The sequence below is a fragment of the Rhamphochromis longiceps genome, linkage group LG23, assembly GCF_057381845.1.
Source record: "Rhamphochromis longiceps isolate RC_006_pf linkage group LG23, R_longiceps_female_GT1.1, whole genome shotgun sequence".
NCBI lineage: Eukaryota > Metazoa > Chordata > Actinopteri > Cichliformes > Cichlidae > Rhamphochromis > Rhamphochromis longiceps.
The window spans coordinates 38,220,073-38,232,592 of NC_140578.1; positions in this window are offsets into that span (position 1 = coordinate 38,220,073).

Consider the following 12,520-nt stretch of genomic DNA (forward strand, 5'->3'; position numbering starts at 1 on the left):
CTTGGCACTAGAATCTGATCCAGCTCCATATAACATAAAAAGTCAAGAGAGGAAAACCTGATGTTTTTGTTGATGAGCGCCAGGCAGCATCAAAACCCATCAGCCAGCCATCCGCTGTTATTACTTTTCCTCATTTTACATCTTTGGTGATCAACGGTCTATGCCAATCCAGTGTGGTAATTGCCCGTACATCTTCACTAGTGAAAAGGTTAATTAGTATCCTATTATGCGAGGTGATTGAAAGCTATGATAAATAATGTAATGGGTTTTACTCAAGCTTTGTTTTGCTGCAGTATGCTGTAACCAGCAATGTCCCCATTCTGTTGAATGCAAATATCAGGATCTCCTTGAGGATATGTATGCAAAATACAGCACACAGTTGTACTCCAAGGATGAACTGATTAGATTTTTGTGCTCAAAGGTCAAGGTCACAGTGACCACAGTGACTTCAAATCTGGCATAAATGCTCAGTTAGACTCAAAAATGTTCTAATTATAGTTTGACAATCCAAGCTTAGACTAAGAGGGTTCATCTTAAAAGAAAAATTTAAAAAAAGACCCATTTTTGGATGAAACTCAACATTCCACAAGGTAATTATGAGAAAGTTTCAGAGGAGTGCATAAAAGGATAAAGAGATGAAATGATTTAAATCCAAAAGGTCACTTACATCAGATTGTTCTTCAAATTTGCCATTATTCACCATCATAATGTAATGTGCTATTCTAACTATAGATGAATGAAAAGTGAGACACACAACACGTTAGGTTTCCTGTACCAACCCTACAGCATAGTTGTTTGCTTATAGCTATTTCTAATTACTTGCTTCACTTACCTGTTTTGAGCTGAAAAGGTGCTTTTTAATTGCTGTTTTCATATTTCTCCATATTGCTTGCTCCACCCTTGTTAGAGTCACTTTGTTCAATTAGTCCTGTCCTTTCTTGCCGTCAGTTTGTCTAGTTGTTCACATTTTGTTCCGCTGCCTTTTATTTCCTTGCAGATGCTCTGTGTTTTTTGTTTTTCTCTCATTTAATCTTATTTACTCGTTGGACCTTCTGTTGACCTTATTTAGGATTCACCTAGCTCACCTCAGCAATGGCTTTTGTTGTCTTTATCCTCAGTAAGTGATTAAAGCTAATTTTTATTTCTCCGCCTGCCTGTCCAGTATTTCGGTCCATTTCATTAACTTTTCCCCAAGAAACATTATCTTTCAGATAATGATATTGCCCTACTTTACAAAAGTATGTGCAAACGGAATGTTCAACATTTTATTAAGTCTACTAAATTATAAACTAGAAAATGTTTGTTGCTTAAACATATGGTGTTGCACTACTGAATATTCACACATTTTTTGAAAACATGAGCCGTTTGGATTTGATACCTAAAAACAGGGGCAGGCTGTAAAAACAGACATGTGCATTAACATTTTTGGGATGTTTCTGGATGAAATAACAGCACCATCTCACTGACACTACATCTGACAGGATAGAAAACACACATAATCCATTAGTATCCAGGCTGTGTGGAGCTCCCAGTGTCTTCTCATGAACATAATGGAACAAAATGGACACATTCCTCCACTCACCACATGAGTCATTTGCACGTATAACGCAACAAAGAAGATGAAGTTGACGCTGCATCTGTCATGGTCCTGGGTCATTTTGGCCCAGCGTTTTGTGTTTCCTTGAAGTTCATTTTTGTGCTTTGTGTTTATTCTGATTTTGTATTTAGGGTTTAGGGTTGAACCTGTAGTTTGGTGTGTGTATTCAGCCCTACCTGTGTCTGTCCTTGGTGTTCTGTTCATGTCCCCGTGTTGTGTTGTAAATCAGTCTGTGTGTTCCTGCTTTACTTTGAAGGCTCATGTTCTGGATTTCCTATTCTATTTTGAAGGTCTGTGTCTGTTGTCATTGTGTTCAGCTTGTGTCCTCCGGTCCTCATGTGTATTAGGTTCAGCTGTTCTTCCCTCCTGTGTGTGATTACCTGATTACCTTGTGTGTGTATATTTAGTGGGTGTCGGTCTGTGTTCATTGTCGGCTCGTCTGCGTTCTATGGTGTTCCTGTCTCTGCGTCTCTCTGCCCCGCACCCCTTTTGTATGGTCTCAGGTTTGTCATTTAGTTCTCCCAGTTTAGGTTTCTTCAGTCGTTTTGTCATGCCTCACTGCCTGTTTCTGCCATTGTCACTTTGTAAATAAACATCACTCGTATCATCAGTCACTGCTGCATTTTGGGTCCTCCCTTTCCTCCACACCACACGGCTCATTCCGCCAGCCGTGACAGCATCTGGCTTTAAGTGTAAAGATATGCCCTGACTGCAAAATAGACCTTGGTGAAATGCTTAACACACTTTTGCACACACACACACACGCAACCAAAGTTTATTTATATACAAAATACTATTGTATACTCAGTTCCGCATGAAATTTAACAACTAGCCTGCAAAACTAGAAAACAACCAGCAAACATAATGCAAAAACAGAGCATATATAGGGTTATTGTATATAGATTATATAACATATTAGTAGTTATGCGTTTTTCTGCTTTCCTGCCATTTACATATACAACTCTGGAGTTTATTTCCTGTTGTCACTGTGGTAGAAATGTAGTGTAATTAACTAAACTACATTCTTAAGTATTTGTTGTATTACATAGCAGTGGAATTCACAGTGTACTTTTTTTAAAATATATTTTAACTGTTATAAGATCTTAATACTTTGTGTAAATGAGCTGCGGAAAAATATTTTAACCTTTGTGAAAAAATATTTCACAGGTTGAAATGTGCAAAAAATCATGCTTTATAAAGAACTAAATAAAGGCAACTAGGCATCAGGAAAACATGCAGTAACCACATCCGATATATTTGATATTACCAACTTTGGTACATTTATAGATCGCTGTGCAAAAGTCTTGAGACACCCTTCCATTCTTTCCCACATGGAAAAGAAATAGAAGAAACTTATAAAAGACTTGCATCAGGTTTAGCTTACTTCATATAGTGAATCATATAAGGCTTATATGATTTACTCATCAAAGTGGCCACTTTCTCATTACTTTCATATATTGTTTTAGGAAGTATCCAAAGCATAGTTTCATTTATATAATTTTTCAAGGGACCTTATATCTGTTTTCACTCTTGTATGCTTTTCATACAAGTTTCACACAAGACAGATACAAACTTTATGAGGTTTATAAATATATTTTCCATATGGGTTATATTTTACTTCCAAGGAGCCACAACTTTGTACTCTTTAAGTTGGTCTTGAGCAATATTATTCCAGACTTTCTGAGGTCCTTCAAATTTTTCTGTGGCTGATTATTTACTTGTTTCCTTTCCAGTCCTTGTACAGTATCTTAGACCATTTTCCTAAGAAACATCAAAGAAATGGATCAAGTGGGGCACAAAAGAAGATGTGGCAGGTCTAAAAAGAGTGAACAACCAAATGAACAGTACCTCAAAAACATGCCCCCTCAGACAGTGGTTTCCAAACTTTTGTGGCTGGGCCCCCCTTTATTTTCAAGAAAATCTTTGTAAAACTTAGTTTTTGCGTTTACGAGGACGAGGAAAACGGAGGTCGTTCTGCAACGTCAAAGGTATGTGCCTTTTTTCACATCACGCTGTGCACCACGTTATTGTTTACATGAGATTAATTTCTACAATGACAGATAGAGACAAAATACTGTTACTGTTAATCTTAAAATCTGAAGGTTTTACACCCTTACATATGCACACACAGTTACTGTCGCTCCATTTAGAAAGACGGAGGCGTCATGGTGTAATTATTTTACGTGTAGTTGTATTTTTTTCCTGTGTAATAATATTCAACATTGCTATAAATCCATTTTTCACAAAATGCCTCTCTGTGAAAAATGAGTCCCACTGTAACTTCACTGTATAAAGAGCTAACATCTCCAAAATGTCAGGAATCAAGAATGTTTGTCCGTGCTTCGGACATCCCAGCGTGTGCTCCCGACTAGGGATGGGTACCGGTATCCGGTGCCATTATGGCATTATGGTTCTGACATAAATGGTAGTAACCAGACCGAAAAGCAGCGCACATTTCGGTGCTTTATTTCAGTGCTTTTTTTCCCTGAGATGTCATACACTTTGGATTCTAGCCAATCATTTTCCCTTTCCAAGGACAGTAGGCAGGCACAGGTACGTACGTTCTTTTAGAGCAGAGCTACAGATTAAAAATGCCCAAGGCGAAGCGGTCAAACATCTGGCTGTACTTCACAGCAAAAGATGCAAACTCGGCAGCCTGCAACAAGTGCTTTAAGTGATACTGTGCAAAGGAGGTAACACCTCGAATGTGGTGAAACACCTGAAGATGCATAGCGTTTTTTTTTAAAAGCCGAGAAATGCACCGTATTTGATAGCTTGCTGCAAGACCTCACACCGAGCACATCTACTGCGGGTGTGGTGCCTGTTATCGGACCCGGAGTTAGCAACATCCCCAAAGAACCTGAAGAGGAGAGTCCTGGCCCCTAGCCCTGCCAGTGTAGCAGAAATGATGACGGATGATGATGCAGCAGTAGCCGTTCTTCTCTGGGTGAGTAGCTTAATGTTGTTTGTGTGTAATTTTAGGTTAACCACGTTATTAAATTAATGCACGTAAGGTGAACTAGCAAACACTGTCGTAGTTACATGCGGGTGTCTTCTTGTTTGATGGCAGATATTCCCTTCACCCTGGCTAAAAAGGCTAAAATGACCAAAGAAAAAGTGGAAAACAGCTAAACATGAGAGGTTTTTGGACAAAGTTTGTGTTTTTTCCATTGTTTAAGCACTGCTTCCAGCCAAGAGTGATACCATATATGCCCTATAGCTGCAGAAAAGGCTAACATTGTTATCTTTTTACCAAAAAACAGCTAAACATGAGAGGTTTTTGGACAAAGTTTGTGTTTTCCATTATTTAAGCACCGGTTTGAGCACCGTTTAAGCACTTGCACCGTTTCAAAAGTACCGGTTTGGCACCGGTATCGGATAGAACCTATTCTGTAGGGAAGATCTACCTTGGTGCTTGTGTAGGTGAAGCCAAAGGGAAGATATGCTTCACCATATTTTCTAGTATTTGACTTGGAAGGAAGTTGGTTCGGAAACATATTTGGCAATGCTTCATCTTTTGCTTTGCGTTTGTGTTTGTGTTTGCATTGTTTGTGGGAGCCCCGTCAGAAACCTGTCCATTATGCTAGCAGTATCCAAGCGTTTTTTTTTTTTTATTCATACCGCGCCTCCCTTGCAATGGCTCTGCGCCCTCACCCACCCACTTTGGGAACCTCTGCCCTAAGAAATCATAAAAATCCACCCCCTGGAGAGACCTTGCACCTGGCACAGGTGAAAGGTACACAGTGAGTGTCTACAGCCATCTCTAAAACATGGTGGAGGAACTGTCATTGTTTGTGGTTACATGTCTTGTTGAAATTGTTAAAATTATGCATAAAGAAATACTGTCAGATTTTGATTCACCATGTAATAACATATGCCTCTGGTTGGCGAAGGCTTTATTTTTCAGCATGACAATGATCCCAAAAACATCATTGTTTTTCCAGTAAAAGCATACCTGAATAGAAAAACACATAATGGAACATTATAGTTCATGGATGATCCTACCCAGAGCCGGGACCTAAACATCATTGAAGCAGTGTGGGATCATGTTGACAGAGAACAGAACAAAAGGCAGCCAACATCCAAAGAGGAGCACTGAATATCCTTCAAGAAGCCTGGAGAACTATTCCTGAAGACTACTTAAAGAAATTACCAGAAAGCTTGCCTATATGAGTTCAGGCTGTATTGGATAATCAAGGTGCTCTGTTTTATGTCTTCAGTACTGTATATCCATGTATTTATGTACATATTTCAATAAATCACTGCACATATTTCCCATTTGTCTCAAGACTGTAAATGCACAGAAATGTAGATATCAAGCTATTTTATGATATCATTCTGACTTCCTGTTAATATTCTATTTCTGGCTTTGATGGGAAATCCATATCTCTAACAAGGCTTTGTCTTTGAAGTATCTTATTATCCAGTTCATGTCACTTACATTGTACCATGAATAGAGATGAGAATATGTTGCGAGAATAGAAATTGACACTTTTTAGCTATTCTGTTCTGGGTGCTCGGTAGACTTTCTTTTTCCATCTTCAAAAGTTCGGGCTCACTATACAAAAAGAGCATAAGGACTGAATGGCAACCAACTTTGACAGAAGGGCTCATCTCATTTTACAATTTATAACGGTGATTGCATTTCTGGAAATATCTGCAACTGCACATAAATGAAAGCACTGATGTACAGCTCTCTGTCATAGTTTATTTCTTTTATGAAGCAGTACAAGATCTGTTCTACTTCCGATAAGACATAAAGAAGAACCTCCCAAAGTCTGACAGGAAAGTGCAGGCCCATATGCTCCTAAATCACTGAGGTAGACATCTATCTCCATCATCCACTTATCCCTGGTCAGTGTCGTCCTCAGTCATGCTTGTTACTGTTATTTGCAGATGCATCAAGCTATTATTAGTTAGTTAGTTTCAGCTGATTGAAAATGACTTGTTACTGTGGGTGGTTAAGCGATGCCGCTTGGTAATGAAATAATTTAGTTACAGTATTGTGTGTTGTGTTGTTCTTTATTTCTTTATACTTTATATGGAAAATTGGAGATAGGTGTACTGATTTCTTTGAAACATGTGCAAGCTCCCATGGAAAAAACAATATATAAGCCAAAACCAATCACAGCTCGATCTGCATTTACCAATTTTATCCATTAACACAGCCTGAACTCTCTTAGGCAAGCTTTCTTGCCATTTCTTTCAGCAATACTCCATGCAACTTGATGGACATTCAAAGCTTGTCTTGGAAAGTTGGCTGCCTTGTGTTCCATTCTCTTACAACATGATGCAGCACAGCTTCAATAATGCTGAGGTCTGGGCTCTGGGGAGGCTAATCCACAATTAATAGTTGTACCTTTGTGTGTTTTTCTATCTGGGTATGCTTTTACTTCATTGTCAGTATGTTTGGGAAACTGTCATACCAAAAACAAAATGAGGCCATTGCCAGTAAGATGCTTTCCACATGGTACTCCTTGCTGGATGAAAATCTGTAATAGTATATTTTTGCATTCATAATTCCATCAATTTTGACAAGCTCCCCAACATTACTCAAAAATTGATCGCCCAAGCCATGACAGAGCCTCCACCATGATTTACAGATGGTTGTAGGCACTCACTAGTGTACCTCTGTACTGACCTATTGAGAATGACTTGAAAACCTAAACTTAAAAATTTAAGTTTAGATTAATCTATTCATCACTCTACAAAACCGACTGCTAGAGGGTTTTTTGCATATTGTTTTTACTATTTACTATTGACTTAACAACATAACTTTACTGTAACTTTACAGCTACTGTTCATCTGCTGTAAACAGATTTTATTTACTCTTATCCTATAACTTTTTTTTTTAAGGAAACACAAACTATGAGATATTAGACCTTTAGATAGCCTGGAGAGCTACTATTCAAGACCACTTATTAGAGTGGATAAGAGATTAGAAGAAAGGCTGACTCCCGGGAAGCAAAATATAAAGAAATAAGTGGTGGCTCGAGATTTTTACACAGCTCTGCACAGTAGTGTATACAAGTATTGCAAAAATTCAGCAAAATGGGAACATCTTTTGGGGATGGGACTGGACCAAAGCCAGTCTGTAACACCAAAATTATTGTGCAACTGGATTTCAGATTGCACCATCAATAAATAAATAAATATATACACTGTTGCTTTAAAGAAATCACTAACATACACAAATAGTTCTTTGGTTTAATCAGCGGCAGTTGATTAATCACTGTGACAGACTAACCAATGACTCTATCCCCTCCATACTTGTGAGTAGACGTGGGTACCCTGCAGAAACAGGCCTTTATGCCATTCCGGCCTCCAAGCCTCAATTTTGTCAACAGGCCATAAAATATGCATAATTCTTTGAATCACAATTATGTACGCAGTTTGCAATCTCTACCAAAAGGGGACTGCTTAATCACACCAGAGAGGTGAGATATCACTGTCACTGTGTTTACTTTGTTGGTAATCTATAGCCTCGTTCCCAATCATGATAACTTTATAATCCACACATAGAGACAAAGGGGACACAAATGTTTTTCACGCTCCTCATACATTTCCTTGATTAAAATTTCCATAACATCCTGAGGGGGAATCTTTGTCATGTATTATTCATATCAAACAACCTTTAAGCATTTAATAGAATCTTGTAAGAATGCACACATATGCCCATGTTTTAGATTAGTATGCATGTATAAAAAAAATCAGATTTTTGTTTTTTTCATTAAACAATGTTAATGGCTGAAAAAAAAAAAAACACAGACAAAAGAAATAAACTGGCCTGGACTTTGATGTAAGGTTTCCCCCCAACAAACAGTGCACTGATATGCAACAGCCTTTGGCAGAGCTGTCAAGATTACTCAAGGCTGCACTGACACAAGGTCATGATGCAAAATAGCATGAAAACAGCATCCTTGTATAGACCACAATATAGCGCTGACCCTGCCCTTAAGGGTACCCTAAGGAGGATGTGTTAATGTGACCAACAACAAACAACTCTTTTTAAATCAGCTTCTACTTCTGAAAAGGAAAAAAAGTGCACAAAGAAGAAAAAAAACTATAAATACATAGCCACGCAGTCATTTGTAACACAAAGTAATCAAAATTGTTGCCAGTTTCTTTAATAGTAGAACTAGGTCGGCATACTGATTGGCAGACATCCATGTTAACAATGAAAACCAAACGGTCGACAACATATTTAACACTAATAGTGATATTTTCCAAAACCTAACCAAGTAGTAAGCCAAACCACATAGGGACTGATAAAAGGTCCCTATGCAGTGAAACCTACCTCTTAGTATAGAGTTTTGTGGGCTTTTATACTTCCTTATCTCAAAATAGTTATTCTTGAGCATTACTCAGCACATTGCAAATTATGCTAACGACTACAGACCTGTCAGATAAAGCTTGCCAATGTGCTGCTGCTAGCCCATCTACTAGCATATATCATCACAACAATGATCAGGACGAGTAACTGAATATATCGAAATAGGTCAACAATGCTATCATATGGCAACTGCATTTCAAAAAGTACCAAAGAAGTCTGTGTTGACATTTGTCTCCCTCATAGTCTATAGACTATATAATTATATTATACAATGATTAGTCAGAAACACTGCAACATTGGAAGCCAATCATAAGTTCCACTGCTAGTTGGGAGAAGCACTTATAAGTAGGTTACATCTTTGTTTACATTGTTGGTCATGGCCAAGGCATTACATTTTAACACACTAGGTAGTGTTAATGCCATCAACACATGTATTTTGAACTTAGCCCTGAGCTACGATCTGCCACTTACCAGCTATCCTCATCCCTTCATATTTCTTCTTTCCCTTCTGGGTGACAAGTTATGTTTCTTTGGAGTCTTCAATGGCCTGAGAGACTACATTTAATTTTGGGGGAGGACTGCAGCTGGCAAGGGTGGGTAGTGGAACAAGGATTGTTGTGGAGTTCAAGATCATAGAGTCCACCTATGAGGCAAAAGATTCACCAAAAAGACTGTTACTCCATTATTTATATGTCACAAAGTACTTGGCAATTAAACTATTTGCAAAGATGCTCATTCTCGTGCATGCATACATAGGTGCACTGATTAAATGACCTTAAACTCTGTTTGCTATTGTAAAACATTATACTCAGCTAGTGTAAAGCAGATGAGAACCACATGTAATAATACTTCATATTTCCTAGGTCTGCACAGACTTTGTGATCGTAGATTGGTGTCATCTGAGATAGACTCCAGCTCTCTTTTGCTTGCAAGATTGTAGCATTTGCTTTCCCACACATAAATTTGTGTTGACTACCTTGTATTTTGTGTTTTGTCATCTTCTTACCTTATCTAAATGTATGCTGTTCTCAGCAAGAAGAAAAAGGAACTGTTAATCTTCATATTGTCTTGAAACCAGCAACATTATTGATAATATAATTATGTATTTATGATATGGAAATGTAAAAGTGTAGCTTAAATTACTCCTTTAATAATAAATCTGATTTCAGAAATCTTTAAAAGTTCAGTGAAAGTTACATGTGGATTATACAGACGTACTACAAACCCACTGTGGGCTATAATTATGTAAATTAACAAGTTAAACAGAACATTTGGTGAGGGGCATTTTTTCCCCACTCTGTGTGGATACGACATGCATGTGAACGGTAGTTCAGCTGCCAACCTCATGCACAGGTAGAGGTAGGCAGTGTGCAGTTGACACAGAAGGGTCATCAGCTCATGCAGTTCTCCGGTGCCTTCAAGCTACAACAGCTGGGCCATGTGTCAGTTGTGTCTCTCTTTTCCATCCACCTGCGTACTCCGGTTTGTTTCAGGAAGTCCAGTCAACAACCAGCTTTCTCTGATGAGGCTTTAGAATGCTCTTCCTCCAAAATCTATTCTTCTCCCTTAGCCCGCAGTCCCTGCATCAGCAGTTTACCCATGACATATTTGTTCCGTTATCCCAATCGCTTTCCCTGCTTTATGTTTATACTCTCACACTACCTTGACAGTTATTTTGTAATTTCCACCACTGAAGCTGCTTAAGTGTAGCATTGTGAAAGCTCCATTAATTAAAAAAAAAGGCGCGCGTGCACAAAAGGGTCCAGACGCAGACTCAAGCGCTAGCAGAAAATGACACTTTATTATAACAACAAAAGGCGACCCGGGAAAACCAGAGGAGCAAAAACGAGGAACTAAAAAACCCGAGGAAACAATGAGGTGAGGATGCCGGAATCGGGACCGTGGGAGGCTGCAACAGAAAGGGGAGAAGATCACTAGGGGGCCCGGAAGCAGGGGAAACACATCAAGACTGAGTTAGACTAGTTGGTTTACGATTAGAGCGGGACAGTGGGAGCTCAGAAGGGAAGTCCGTGAGAAGGGAATCTGTGGAGGTAGTGAATGGGCCAGATGATGCACTGTGTGATCCAATTGAGCAGGAGGACAGGCAGGTGGCAGACGCTGAACGCCAGATCGAAACCACAGAGAGGTGATTAACGGATTGGCGTGGAGCATCCGTCAGCGCCGGGTTTAGTAGCTCTTCAGGCAATCACCCCGATGGAGAGCAGGTGTGCCGGTGATGGCCCAGCCTGGGGGTGTGGCTACCCGAGCATCACACATTCCACATACACACACAGGACCACGGACCATGATAGTGCCGCCCCCCCTCAAGGGTCGCCCCCTGGCGACCGACCGGACTGCGGCCTGCGTAGAGAAGCATGGAAGTCAGCGACGAGGGATGGATCCAGAATGAAGGACCGTGGAACCCAGAGGCGGTCCTCAGGACCGTACCCCTCCCAGTCCACCAGGTACTGCCAGCCCCGCCCGCGCCGGCACACATCCACGATCCGCCGGACCGTATAGGCTGGGTGGCCATCGATAAGCCGGGCGGGAGGAGGGGGCTCAGACGGAGGGCACAATGAGCTGTGACGAACAGGTTTGATCTGGGAAACGTGGAACGTGGGATGTATGCGCCAGGAAACAGGGAGTTTAAGCCGAACTGCCGCCGGGTTAACAACCGCATCAACTTCATACGGGTTGATGAAGCGGGGGGCTAGTTTCCGGGATGACACACGCAGCGGAATGTTTTTGGCAGCCAGCCAGACCTTCTGGGCGGGGATGCGATGGCGGTTGGCATGGCGTGTGTGCTGTTCCTTTGTCCGCAGGAGAGCTTGGCGGACCCTGAGCCGGTCTGGCAGCGCCGGACATGATGCCGTGCGGAGGGGACTGCAAGATCGAGTTCATTCTCAGGGAAAAGTGGAGGCTGATAACTGAGGGAAGCTTCGAACGGGGACAAACCAGTGGCAGACGAGGTAAGTGAGTTATGTGCGTGTTCCACCAAGGGTAAATAGGTGACCCAGGAGGTGGGGTTTTGGGACGCTACGCATCGTAGCACAGCCTCAAGCTCCTGGTTAAGCCGCTCGGTCTGGCCATTAGATTGCGGATGGAAACCCGAGCTTAAACTAACTCTCGCGCCCAGAATGGAACAAAACTGCGGGCCTCGGTCTGAGACAATGTCAAGGGGAATACCATGGAGCCGGAAAACGTTCTCAATCAGGGCTTGGGCTGTGTCAGAGGCGGAGGGTAGTTTTGTTAGCGGAACGAAGTGAGCGGCTTTAGAGAATCGGTCGATGATGGTGAGGATGACGCTCTTTCCCGAGGAACGAAGAAGACCTGTAACGAAATCTAATGAAATATGAGACCAAGGCCAGTGAGGCGTGCTGAGCGGGTGGAGCAGGTCCGCTGGGTGCTTAGTGGATAATTTATTGCGGGCGCAAACAGCGCAGAGAGACACGTACTCCCTAACATCTTTTCTTAAAGTCTTCCACCAGAAATTTCGTTTGAGAAGATCAATGGTTCTACTCACGCCATGGTGACATGAAAAACGTGCGGTGTGGATCCAATGAATTACCGCTCCACGGGCAGCAGCGGGT